Source organism: Patella vulgata, chromosome 2 (assembly GCF_932274485.2).
Source record: "Patella vulgata chromosome 2, xgPatVulg1.2, whole genome shotgun sequence".
Lineage (NCBI taxonomy): Eukaryota > Metazoa > Mollusca > Gastropoda > Patellidae > Patella > Patella vulgata.
Window position 1 is genome coordinate 10216328 of NC_065880.2, and position 14733 is coordinate 10231060.

Consider the following 14733-nt stretch of genomic DNA (forward strand, 5'->3'; position numbering starts at 1 on the left):
TTGTAGAGGTAATTTACCTGCAATATGCATTTTTACATAAATCGATCTGATAAAAACACAAATCGTATTTCGTTTTTTATAGTTCAAAATTTGTTTTGTCTGTACTACACTAGGATCTTGGAGAGTTCTTATATACTCTCATTCTGGTTGAAGTGAGAGATTAGCCAATGAAACCATCTGTTACGGCGACTTCTTGGCGTGAGGTGCATGGAACTGTGGGTAAACCACTAGAAACGTCAAAGCTTGTACAATCTTTGACGCGAACTCCCACTACAACTGGTCAGATCTTCATGTAGTGTAGATCATCGAAAGTGTAAAAAAAACGAAACGAAATATAGATCTGTATTTTAATCTGATTGAACCTAAATAATTCCAGTCGACATATTTATTGTCACAATTTGATTACTAGAGTGAACATCCCTTTTTGGTGTTTTGGCCATGTTTGATCTATGTAATACATGTACACCAAGATGTTGTACATGTATACCTATAAAGTTGTATTATTACAGTTATTGAAGATATTATAACTTGTAGTCCAAAATGGAAATTTCTTGGATTCTGATTCATCAAAAAGTAAAAGTGGGGTCGAATAAGTATGACATTCCTCTAAATTTCCTGGGCGACTCACTGCAAGTGAATATTTCCTGAGTACTAGAATCTCTTTGCAGTGGCAAAAAATTCTACACCTCAAAACTTTGTTCTAGGAAATCTTCATGTACATTATATATATACTGTATTGTACACCATACACAGGTGGCTAAATCTATTTCTTAAGGCCAGCTCAATTTTTGTCAATGGTCGCTGAGATGTAAATAAGGTTAGGGCATGTGATTGTTGACGAGCTTGTACGTTAGGGTTAGGGTAAGCATTAGGGCTAGGTCCGGGGTTAGGACTAGCATTAGCCCTGTTGACACGCATGACCTATGAATCAAAATTGAGCTGGCCTTATCATTTAGCACTAACCATACACATTACAAGAGTTTTAAAGGAGCTAAATTGCTAATATTTGGGTCCTAGAAATTGACACAAATAGGTCGTAACGCATATACTGATGTAATAGGAATATATATAAACTGATTTATATTCAATCGTTACCATTTTTAATCTAATTTCAAATCAGTTACGTTTGGTGAAATATGTCTGAAGTCTCAATCGAATGAAAATTTCTAGCGTCTGGTTATTCTAGTCTGCATAGTATTTATTGCACATACTCTCCCGATATGAATATGCCGTCATCGTTTGACATGACTTGTTGAATGTCTCGTCTCGTTCTTCGAGTCCCTTGTAAGAATGGGCCTGAAACGCATTATGGTACACGATTCGTGTACCAGTGGTAAAATGTTTATTTTGTCTTAAATATTGGATATCAGAAGCCCATCTTTTCCCGGTAAGATCACAACATCAATGTTGATTTAAATTGACAAATAATTTGTGTTTTCAATGTCGAAGATTTTGGATGATATTGAGTTAGAGACTTAGCTACTTTAAGTAGTGAATGTGAAGTATTTGACTTATGTTGTTTAAGGGAAATAACTCCTCTATTACTACTAGACTAATTATAAGTTTTTATTTTAACAGCTGGCTATGTTGTAAAACTGGAGAATGTGAGATATATTTACTAAGCTTAGGCTGACCTTAAAAATATCTTTGTTTCACCAAACCCGACCCACAATCGAGGAGAAGGGTCGGTAGGTCGGTTTTTTTTTCAAATTTTTTTTTAAAGTCAGAGAAATCAATACAGAAAACTTATTAGCTGTATACTACAGATTCATTAATTTTGTTTAATGAATTTGGGGTCTGACGTAAAAAGTAACGAACTGAAAGTTTTTATTAAACTTAAGAGCTAATTTGACAGCTTAATAATTTTCCGGGTGGAAACATTCGTCTTCTTTATTGGCAAACAAATCAATGACATCGGGATTTTTCGTGATGCCCGACTCGCACACGATTAGCCACGAACTTGAAGTGTGAAACTCCTTCAACACGTTTTTAACGATAGTGCGCGTTGTGCTTTCATTTTTCTCGAAAACGGATATTGAAAATATCGTCGTCATGTTTAAAACTACGCACCACAGACATAGAGGCAGAATTATTTTGTGGGAATGGACGTGTATTCGTCTGCAACCATTTTGTTGAGAAGCGACACCTATGACGCTTTCGTCTTGATCAACCAGTTTCAATAATGAATCAAACCATAGCCATAGTATAGGGAAATAACTCTCATGATATATTTCAGGTTGACACACAAAATAAAATAAAAAGATCGTGGAAAAGTGCAATAAAATAATTTAAGTCGGGGGTGGTTTTAGTTAGTCGGTCGCGTTAGGCGAAACAAAGATATTTTTAAGGTCAGCCTTATCCAACAAACTATTTAAGTTGTATTTGCCATAATCAGTAAATGATTCTCCTGAAATGTAACATCCTACTTTTATGCACTGGCTTGGATTAATATAATAATAATAATAATATTGTATAGTTGTGTTGTGCCTGTGCTATCCACAAATGCAGGCTCTAGGTTCCATGGGGGGTTGGACGGCCGAATGGTTAGCACATGCGCGCTGTATCATAAGGTCTGTCATTGAGTCAACTGGCTTGGTTTTGATTCCCAGATTGTAGGGTCGCCTGTCCAACCTCGTGGGTTTTCTCTTGGTCCTCCGGTTTCCTCCCACTGCTAAAGACCCATTACGCACAAGCAAATTATTGAAATAAAATTGAACCATGCGTTAGTCCCGTAATGACCTAGTTTGTGTCAAGTGTATGTTAAACCCCATCTCTCTCTCCCAAGGTGCCATATCTGTAAACTTTACACTATTAATAACTTGATCACTTAGATTCAAAGTTAAACAAATGAGTTTTCAAATATCCTTTAAAAGATTCGACTGAGCTTGAAGTTTTAACACTGTGTGTGGTAAGCTGTACCGAAAAATTGCTGCATTGTATCTGAAGGATTTACACCACTGTCTGGACAAAGTTTGCCTCATAATACATGTACATGTAGCACACTGCATGGCATTTGCTTACAGATATCATCCTGGTGGGTTTAGAACAGTAGGACATTTAAAGATACATTATGGGAGATTCGATAAAAAGTTGAATGCTCTCGCTATAATAGTTAAAAGATAGATAATGTAAATAGAAAGTTGAAAATTTCAGTCAAATTGCTCCAATCTGAACTGAGATATTAGCTTTTGAATTTTATGCTGGCCTCAATCATCATTACTAAAGTCGGTGCAATAAAAAACATAGTCTTGATTATCTATTGTTGGATTTTATCACCAATGAGTGTTGAGCAGCAGATCGCATTCAAATCCTGTGAAAATCTCACACAGAAGATGACATCGTGAGTTGATTATGGTCTGGATAAGTTAATTAATGTCTAATTAATAATTTATATAAAATTTCAGGCTTAAAGAAAGATCTGCAATAGGCCGATTTAGCTCTGACATAATGTATTTTTAAACCCCATTTCATACATGTATCATTACATAACCAGTTTACATTGAAGGGTGATAAAAAAGACTGTATTACTTGACTTAAGATTTAAGTAGAAAACGTAAACGTTGACTTCATCTTAGTGTGACATGTAGTTGTCAGGTTTCAAGGTGCGAAGTCAAGGATAGGCTTAAAATTCTTCTATCACTAGATCAAGGTCAGACTTATTTCTAATCTTAAAACAGGTGATATTATTAATAAATCTTAAATCACTAGAACAAACTTATAACTAATCCTAATACAATAATGAAATGGGGTTTAAAAATACATTATGCAAGAGCTAAATCTGCCTATTACATTATGCTATGGGGGGAATTTTGGTCTAACAGTGGCACTATGGACTACTCTTATATTGAATTCCAACTGCCAAGAGATCTTTAATGTGCACAAGGGATTTTTTCGTCCCATCCGAATGACTTGTCAGGCCCTCCATCTTGCACCACTGACAAGGAGAAACCACACCAGAAAATACCGATGAATAATCCTAATAGAACCTTACAGCTTACATTATTAATAATTCTATACCTGTTCTACATAGGTCCGAAATCTTATATTATAAATAAATTATAAATCACCAATGAGCAATGACTAGAACTTGGTGTATTTAGGCCTAATTTCTTTCTCATTCAATCATAATCAAATCTTTGTTTGAAAATACATAAAAATCATCTAAAATCACCTCAAATCATTTCATTTGTACTTGTGACCAGTTGAAAGCTGACTGTTTAATTTGTAATTTGTGTCCAGTTGAAAGCTGACTGTTTAATTTGTAATTTGTGTCCAGTTTAAAGCTGACTGTTTAATTTGTAATTTGTGAGAAGATAATCTAACACTGTATGAGTGGGCCTTGATAATGGCATTCTAGTGTAGAATGATCTGTGCGTGTGTGGGCCTTTATTTGAACACTCTAGTGTAGACAGATAGACTTATGACCAACTTGTCATGTTTCTAGAGAGGATATTTATAGAAAGACAAGTCGTGTTAAATAAAGAAAAAAGCCAAACTTGATGAGAACATTGAATATATATGTATGTCAGTTAAAGTATTTTTACAGTATCTTATAAAACTGTCGTTTATTACCGTATTTTCGGTATATAAGTCAATACTTTTTTCCGCTGAAGTCTGACCTTCGTCTTATGATTCGCTTCAACTTATATACGAATAAAGGTAAAAAAAAAAAATGACATTTGAGTAACCGTCACTCCACAATGCCGCACACACTATTATCTAAAGGAAAACTACTTATTACACGATTCTAGTCAAAATATTTGTAGACATTCTTTAGCATGTTTATTTCTATATTTAAAAGTCATTGAGTCAACTGGCGTGGTTTCAATTCCCTAGTTTCCTCCCACTCCCACTTTCTCGGCCAATGCAGGGATCGAACACCCGACCTCCGGGCTAGCGAGCCAGCATCTTACCCAATTAGCCATTGTGGATCCCCCTAAGATTAAAGAAGCGTTAATACTTTCTGGACAAGGAAATGGTCGCTAACCGCTACTCATCTTGCTCTTCTTGTTCTTGGGGTGAAGCTCTTCGAAAAAAACTTAAGGCTCCGTCAATTCAAGTTTGATCAACATGAAAATGTCAGGCACTAATGAAATAGTACCTGACATTTTCAACTAAATGTCGGACATGTATTGATAATATCAATAAAAAAGACAAATCAATGCCGGACAAAATGATAGGCACCAGAGGTTTTGTGCCTGACAAAGCCTGAATCCGTGCCTAACATTGTCTGTGACAGGTGCCTTATTTCCAGGCTTGAAATTGGCATGTCTGTTCTTTGAACAATTGTGCATCGATTTGGGGAATAAGATTTTTGAATTTCATTCAACCAGGGTCAGTTCCCGGTCCATAGTACGATCATACTTGTTTAAATGAAAATAATAATAATCGTTTTCTATAGCGCTGAACATTCAGTCAATCTGAATAAACGGCGAGAATGTAGTTTAATATCTCTTCATTACATCGGTGCTCATCAGGTGTTGGAGAATTTCTTTGGACCAGAGGAACGGTATAAAGTAACAACAAAAAGTTCTGTGATCTTTTGTGTAAATTACCTAAATTTGTCTGGGAATTTTGGATGACCTCCAAGACCTTATGAATACTGAGTAACAATAATAATGTCTTGAAAGGTGATATAATGTCAAATTTTTGATCTCTGTCCCAGTAACTATCCCATCTTAATATATATTATAATGGTAAAGGGTACATTCGCTCTTCACATTGTATAATCAAGTCCATCAAACACTTGGTCGAAATATACATTATTTATACAACACTGCCAAGTAAGTTTTTAAGTAGTGGCTTCTGGTCCTCTCAGACATAACCTTTACGCCAAGAACAATAATGTATAGAAGGACAGAAGGTTATTGTCGGAGGAGAGTTTGTTTTCAAACTATTGTCTGTTAAACTTATTGAATCTAAGTATAAACAATTGTTCCAAGTTCCAAGTCATCATGCATAGATATTTTACAAAAGGTCAAACTTTTAAGTTCACATATAGTACAGTGTGTAGCTTTAAAGTTTACGTCATATTAACAAGATATTTGTTCTTACCTAATAGTCCAACCTTGTGGAGGGGGGTTGGATGGCTGAATGGTTAGCGTGCGCGCGCTGTATCATAAAGTCTGTCATTGAGTCGACTGGCGTGGTTTCGAATCCCCGGTTGTACCTGACAAGGAGTAGGGTCGCCTGTCCAACCTCGTGGGTTTTCTCCGGGTCCTCCGGTTTCCTCCCACTGCTAAAGACCCCTACGCGCAAGTGAATTATTGAAATAAAATTAAACCATATGTTAGTCCCGAAATGACCTAGTTTCTGTCGAGTGGACGTTAAACCCCACATCTCTCTCTCTCTTATCTAATAATATGACAATTTTTAGAAATATTTTAATTTATTTACCAGTATAAATTTTTAGGTGTTTTTACAAATATTAACTATATAAACAAAATTTCAAGTAGAATATGACACTTTTTATCAATATCTCTTTTTATCCAGATAAGTGGTGTTTTTTTTTCATAGAACCATTATAAATTTAGCCATACATGTATTAATTTTGTTTTAGATTTAAAATTTTTGCAATTCTGTAAAATTGTTGACAGGTACATGTATGTTCAACGATCGCTAAATTATGACTGACCAGAACCCTACTACTTAAGTACTTTAAAATTTAAAGATACATTTATATCAAAATCCTGCATACACAACCTTTGATAGACATTTTAAACTACCATTATGATAGAAAAAAATATTCAGTTAAAGATACATTATGGAAGATTTAGATAAAGAGTTGCATGATGTTGCTCAAAATTAGATATGTAAAATGAAAATATTGAAAATTTCATTCAAATTATTTCATTCCGAGCAAAGTTATCACTGTAGTTTTGACAAGATGTGTGCATTGTGGTAACCAGGGCACTGGTATACAGGGCTTGCCACGAGACGCGAGTAATTACTCGCGCGCACGCTACGCTCGCGTAAAACCAAATTTACGTGAGTGATTAAGTACTCGCGCAAATATAAAAAATAATTTAATCAGAAATAATTGAATATCGTAATATAAAAAGCCGTAAACAATTTGTATGCCTTCATATCGATGCACTATTGCGCACGCGGCGTGTCTTTCCAGTGCCAACTATTGTTACTAAAAATACTTTGAGACGCGTACTGCCAGGCGTTTTTTAAGCGGATGTCCTTTGCCGTGTCTGGATAATCAAACATTGAGCGGATGTTGTCGTTTCTATTAATAGCAATTCTTTCGATCCCGCATCTTTTCTGCAAATTGATGGGATTGAAATTGTTTTGCCTGTTCTTTTACCTTTCTAAGCTTTACCCGAATCCCCTCAGCACGCCAACAATGGCAAAGGGAAGCCCAGTTTCTCTTGCAACGTTCTTGTCATGGGAAGACGATTTACAGATATTTTTTTTTGCCAAGGAAATAAAAGAGTATGCATTGTCATTGTGTGTGAAATAGCTTTATTCAACGTCAGCTTCCACCGAAGTGACAAGAGCATTGCCATTAGGCACATGAAATTTAAATGGCTACTCACGCACATCATTCTGCGTGAGTAAATACATGTACTCGCCTCACTCGCGCAAGTCTATATTTGCGTGAGTAGTCATCTACTCGCCTCCAATTTGCTCGTGGCAAGCCCTGGTATATATATATTCAAGTCTTAGCCTCGCTTTCCCATTTTTAAATTAAATTTTTAAATGGCGAACCATTCTGATCTAGTTAAAATTTCGAGTATTCGATGGCATCTAGAGTTGATTAAGGTCTTTTCAGGTTAAAGATACATTATGGGAGATAAGATAAAGAGATGGCAGTTCTCGCTATAATATTAATAGTTAAAAACTAGATAGTGTAACGGTAATTTGCTGAAAAAGAAGCGGGTGAAATTTTTCCATAGTCTCGGTCATCATTACTAAAATCATTTTATAAACAGCATAGTCTCGATTATCCACTTTTTCTGATTTAATTATCAACGGCCGTTAGCGGCATATACATGTAGGAATCTAATCCAGCCAACTTCGAAGGCTAGCCTTGACATCGAAAGTTTATTATGGTCTGGATAAGTTAATTAATGTCTAATTGATAATTTAGATAACATTTCAGGCCTAAAGAAAGAATTGTAATAAGCAGATTTTGCTCTTGCATAATGCATGTTTAATAAATATCTAATTAATGGTTTAGATAACATTTCAGGCCTAAAGAAAGACATGCAATAGACAGATTTACCTCTTGCATAATGCTTGTTTAACTACTGGGAAAATATATATGTTACCACAAACTTATCTTTCAAGAAGCTTGGTGTTTTTAAACTGGTTTATTTGTCACACCTTCACTTACATGTAGATTTAAGCTTAAAGATTGACAGTGTTCAGTTTCTTGTTAAAATGGAGAATGTGTTTGGCCGCTTGCAGTTTGTCTCGATTGAGCGATTGAGCGTAGATTAAAGACGTCTGTTGTTCTATTGTGTACAAGTGAACAGTAATTATCAGTGTTAGCCCCATAACAGATAACCAGATACAAGATCTTGCTCCTCAGGGGGATGAAAACATTGTATACAGTAGTAGAACATATTCAATTATTGTAAAATACGCTGATTAGTTCCCAATAACAGGCGATTCTCTGACTATGAATTAGATGAAATATGACAATTTAAAAACCGCCAGCAACATGATCATTTGTACTATTTATTGCAGGTTATTCTCAGTCTATAGAATTGATACGGGGCTGGGTGGACAAAGGGTTTAACATCAAATGGCGTGATTTTGATTCCCAGTTTGTATGTAACAAGCCGTTTGGTCGCTTGTCCAACCCTGTGGGATTTCTCTGGTTCCCGCCCATTGCTAAATACCCCTCCGTGCAAACAAATTATTGAAAAAAAATTGAACCATATGTTACTAGTCCTCAAATGACCTAGTTTGTGCAGAGAGCTCTCTCTCTCTCTCTCTCTCTCTCTCTCAAATTGATAAAATAAAGTAATTAAAAAAAAGAAACAGCTACCGTTTGTCTGTAGGTCATTTTCTGACTAACTTAACAAATAAACAAGTTGTTGTCTACTCGTTATTCTGAATTACAGAATCCGTTGGAAGGTCATGGCAACCATCCTACATTCTACTACGTTTTATAAAACTAATACAATTAATTTCTTCTACGACTTCCTCAAGGCTAAAAAATAATCAGTGTCCGGACTTTAATAAAAGATTTCCTTTCGTCAACTAATTGGTGAGGCGACGATATTTATTAAATATCAACGATCTCCATAGTCGAAACATCGGGGTATTTGGATTATTTATGTCTTTACACGTAGCTGGAATTAGTAAAACTTAACGACGACTGCATCATCCAGTGGTATCACAGGCTTTGTTTTACTTAATTTGGATTTAATTTGCAGGAAATCAGCAATTTAAATCAGTTACACATAACATTTTTAAAGCCAAAATTAATTAACTCATCCTGCATATTGTAACAAATGACATTGTATTTTGGATATACGTTGTTGGCAATAAGTCTGAATAATTGTTTAAAGGCTAATTGTAAGGTTTTTAAGGGTGTGTTAAAGATACATTATGGGAGATTAGATAAAGAGACAGTTCTCATTATAATAGTTAAAAACTAGATAATGTAAAGGGAATTTGCTGAAAATTTCAGTCACATTATTCCACTCTGATCCGAGAATTTAGCGATTGAATTTTCGGCCTAGCCTCGATCATAATTTCTAAATTCGGTACGATAAAAAAAATAGTCTCGATTTTTCATTTTATGTTTTAATCATAAATGACAGTTGAGCAGCAAATCGGGTCCAAATCCAGTAAATATCGCAGGCTAAGGATGACATCAAGAGTTGATTATGGTCTGGATAAGTTAATTAATGTCTAATTAATAATTTAGAAAACATTTCAGGCCCAAAGAAAGACATGCCTAATGTATGTTTAATTCCTGAATTTATGATGTTATTTGTTTGTGAAGAAAAAATTTACCGTTCTTTGAATAGAAGTAAGAGTGATACATGTACATACAGTGTATACTATAATAGTCATCGAACCGTGATAAAACCCATAGCTACAGGGCTAATATATATTATATACATTCAAGTCCCTTTATCAAAGTTACACATACATTTCTTATATACTCTAAATACTTACTACATCCTAATTCCTAGACTAGCTCATTACTATCTTTAGTAGGGGGGGAATGGCTTTAGTACCCTTGATCTAGGCTAAATCTATTTGTTAAGGCCAGCTCAATTTTTGTCAAGGTCGTTGAGATGTAAATAAAGTTGGGGCATGTGATTGTAGGTTAGGGTTAGGGTAAGCATTAGGGCTAGGTCCAGGGTTAGTTTTAGGGTTGGGATTACCGCAAGCCCTGTTTACATCTCTTGTGACCTATGGCGAAAAACTGAGCTGGCCTTATCATTTAGCACTAATCCCTTGATCTGGCTTTTAAACCAAAGGACATGACCTTTTGGATATGTGTGAAGAATATATCAGGGTGTTGATTTGTTTAATTGTGAAGTTAATTTGAATGATTAGTTTAAGCACATATATACAAAGGACTGAAAGTCTTCACAACATTCTATGTATTGTCATTCTACATGTACATGTATGTCCATTGACTCTTTGTTTTAACAGTTGGAAAGTTTTCTGTCAAAAAAAGAAGAAAAGAAAGCATATGTACATGTTGTACACAATAGAGAATTCATGTTTAAAAAAAAATAAAGTTTTGTAAAACAAAATATTTACAAAATATCTGGCAGTTGGAAGAGCAAATGACCCTATTTGGGAGGTGAGTGTTTGATTGCCTGAGAGACAATTGGAGAGACAATCCAAATTTACGTACCGTTAACTACTGAATAAAAATATATTATTAAAAGTGAAAGAGAGAAAAATGAGGTTTATCGTCCACTCGACACAAACTATGTCATTTCGGGACTAACATATGGTTCAATTTTATTTCAATAATTTGCTTGCATGTAGGAGTTTTTAGCAGTGGGAGGAAATTTGAGGACCCGAAGTAAACCCATGAGGTTAGACAGGCGACTCTTCTCCGAAAGATAAAAGACCATGGACCAGTACTTAAAGATGCATTATGTAAGATTTAGATAAAGAGCTGGATGTTCTTGCTATAATCGTTCCGAAATAAAAAATGAAAACTTATACATGTATATGGAATGTTTCAATTAAATTACTTTATTCTGAGTGAACTTTTGACAAGAAAAAGGGTAAATAGTCTTGTATTTTCAAATACATATTGCTTCATTTAATTAAGATAAAATTGAAATCTTCTGACTTGGATCCAACTTTCACAATATCATAATTTGCAAGGGATTATACATCAGAGACATTAACATATAAATATTTCACAAAATTAACAACTCTTCTCTCCCAAAACAGACTTGAAACTTGACAGTCCCCACAGGTCTTCAATATTGACATAAAACACAATCTACTATCACCCCTCTATAAATTAGAATGGTATAGTCCAATGACCCCAACCTGTATGTGCTGTAGTTGTACACAGTGAAAGAAAACCTGACTGACAAGAGGAGGACTTTGTGAGAGAGACATTCCTACAATAAAAGGGAATATTTCAACCAGCTATTGTTTTAAACCTATTTTAAACTTGTCTATGGAGATTATATTGTGTTAAGATATGTAGTGTATAATTCTATAAACATGGAATATTTAAACCTCTTGTGATATATTGGTGTGTTTGAGGAGAGTTTTATGGATTTATATAGCTAGTCAGACAATCCTATACTGAGATGTTGGTGCTAGAAGATAAATATTTCATTTTCAACTTCGAAGGTACTTTTACATTTATTTGTTATATTATTTATATTGTATATTGGAAGGGTGGGGGGGTGCAGGAAGGGGCAGTACAATACAACCCCAGTTCACCCACAATTACAATGTTTTGTTGTTTTATTACCAAGAAATGACATTTTGGGAGAAATTGGATGGATTTGGAACTACATGTATAAACATAACCATACAATCTTCCTTATCTCAGAATTCGCTTTTTTAAGCTTGAGAACTGTGTACTTATTTATACATTAACAAATTGTCAGAAATACCAGATTATTTCGTTCCTTCAGATTTGTTGATTTGACTTATTCGGTCATTTGTTTTCTTCTGTACATCTGACTTCTAATCTGAAAAAAAAAATCACTCCACGACTAAAACGATTCCCCCCAGTTTTGACACGAAACAGGATTCGGTGAATAAGGAAAGTTACATTATTAACGGGCATGAAACCTTTGATTCACAAAATAAAATTGACGAAATAAAGAAATATCTAAATGCTGAGAGTACAGAACTCCTCATTCATTCATTCATTCATTCATTTATCTATTACAAACAAACTAGACTATCACAATGCCTTATTTTTTGACCTTCCAAATTATCAAATTCAACACCTTCAACGAATTCAGAATGCTGCCGCCAGAGTTTTGACAAGTCCAAAAAAAATCAGAACACATCACCTCAATCCTGAAAAATCTTCATTGGCTCCCAGTTGAACAGCGAATCAAGTTTGTAATACTACTGTTGACTTTCAAGGCGTTGCATGATCAATCATCAAAATATATCAAAGATCTGTTATTCCATATAAATCCACAAGAACTGTTAGATCCACAGATAAACAATTTCTGTATCAACCATCAGTGAATCTTGAAATTGTTCTCTGCTCCTCTGTTATGGAATTCACTGCCTTACAACATTAGAACCATTGACTTCTTGGATGCATTTAAATTGTATCTAAGATGTTCCTGTTTACAGAAGCGTTTCAATAGTTCAATAGAGAAAACTTGAAAAGCGCAATAGAAACCTCTGTTTTAGTATTATTGCGCTATATAGAGGATTATTGATATTATCATTATTATTATTATTATTATTATTATAAGGGGGAGGTACAATATTTAGGGTATATCCACAAGTGTACAAGATTTAGGGTCTATCCAAGAGTGTACAAGATTTAGGGTCTATCCATGAGTGTACAAGATTTACAGTCTATCCATGAGTGTACAAGATTTACAGTCTATCCATGTAGCTTACAAGGTAACTTTGACAATTTGTCATATAAATATGGATATTTTGGTGAGAGATAATTCACTGCGGTGTGTGATATAAAAAAAAAACTGTTCTTAATTTAGATTCAGGCGCCTATAAAAAAAAACAAAAAGCGAAGTTCTTGACTTTAATGTATAATGTTAGACTGATATGTTTATGACAAGTATATGATTTATACACACATGTACATGTAACTCAATCATACATCTACAGTATTTATAGAATATATTTAACAATATATACCATCCTTTTGTTTTTTTCATTTTGAGTGAAGCCAGTATCATTATTGCTTACATTGTCTAAAGTTTCTCTGGTCCTCCGGTTTACTTCCACTGCTAAAGACCCCTATACAGTATGCAAGTAATTTATTGAAATAAAATTGAACCATGAGTTAATCCTGAAATGACCTAGTTTGTATCAGGTGGATGTTAATCTCTCCTCCCTCTCTCTCTCTCTCTCTCTCTCTCTCTCTACAGGTTTGTCTTCTGGTTTTTTTTGTGTTGTGCAGTCTTCCTGGACTTACTATGTAAGCTAGTTTAAAACCCCCACCGTGTAGAGTTGATGGGTACATTAAATGAAAAGAGCTCACCTGTTATGACAGCCTGAGCTATTGGGCATGTAGTTAGTTACTATGCATATAGTCCACTTGAAATTGCAAATTTGCTCAAAAAGTAATGAAATGTGCATGTCTTTATATAGCTGAAGCCGTCAATTTTAGGCAATACATTCAGGTTTTCCAATTTAGAAAAATAAAAGCCACTTTTGTAAGATAGTCGAGTGTGTGCCAGGCAGTAGGCTCTTTATTAGCTTGACAAATGTAAGATAGTCGAGTGTATGCCGGCATAAGGTTAATTCATATCACTGTATGCAGTGTATGCCTGTTAGGGGGGTTGGATGGCTGAATGGTTAGCATGTGCTTACTGTATCATAAAGTCTGTCATTGAGTCAACTGGCAGGGTTTTGTTTCCCCGGTTGTACGTGACAAGGAGCAGGGTCGCCTGTCCAACCTCGTGGGTTTTCTCCGGGTCCTCTGGTTTCCTCCCACTGCTAAAGACCCCTACGCGTAAGCGAATTATTGAAATATAATTAAATCATATGTTAGTCCCGAAATGACCTAGTTTGTGTCGAGTGGACGTTAAACCCCATTTCTCTCTCTCTCTGTTTTTATTGGCCTGATTGGTGCAGAAGAGTAGGATGTTAAACTACATTACATTTTTGGTTTAAACGTTAACGACTATTGTAAGATCGTCCAGTCTGTGCCAGGCATTAGGTTAATTCGTATCAAATCTCTGTAGAATAATTAATGTTGAAGGTCTGTTAGTTATAAACAGGATATTAAAGTTGAGTCTGTATTTCCCTTCTAGCTGTTGGCCATACTAAGTGACAAGTGTTATTAAGGGGTGATATATTAAGAAATTATATACCATGATTGAGTCAATATTACCCTATGCTATTGTTATTAAGAGAGAGAGAGAGAGAGAGAGTCTTGACACAAATAGGTCATTTCGGGACTAACATATGGTTCAATTTTATTTATGGGTTTAATGTCCCCCTATTGCTATTAAAGTTCTTCTAGCTGTTGAGTGCAGTAGGGCCTATCAGTACATGCCAACATACCCCACCAATAGGGATGGACGATAATTTCAATAAATCAATATATTG

The 14733-nt window shown here is 35.0% G+C and overlaps 1 protein-coding gene across 1 annotated transcript in view; it reads left to right on the plus strand.

Annotated features, from left to right (window-relative positions):
• The window catches only part of LOC130010813 (rap guanine nucleotide exchange factor 6-like), an 81138-nt gene that overhangs the window by 8230 nt on the left and 58175 nt on the right, over positions 1-14733 (plus strand). The gene's annotated exons all lie outside the window — the stretch shown is intronic.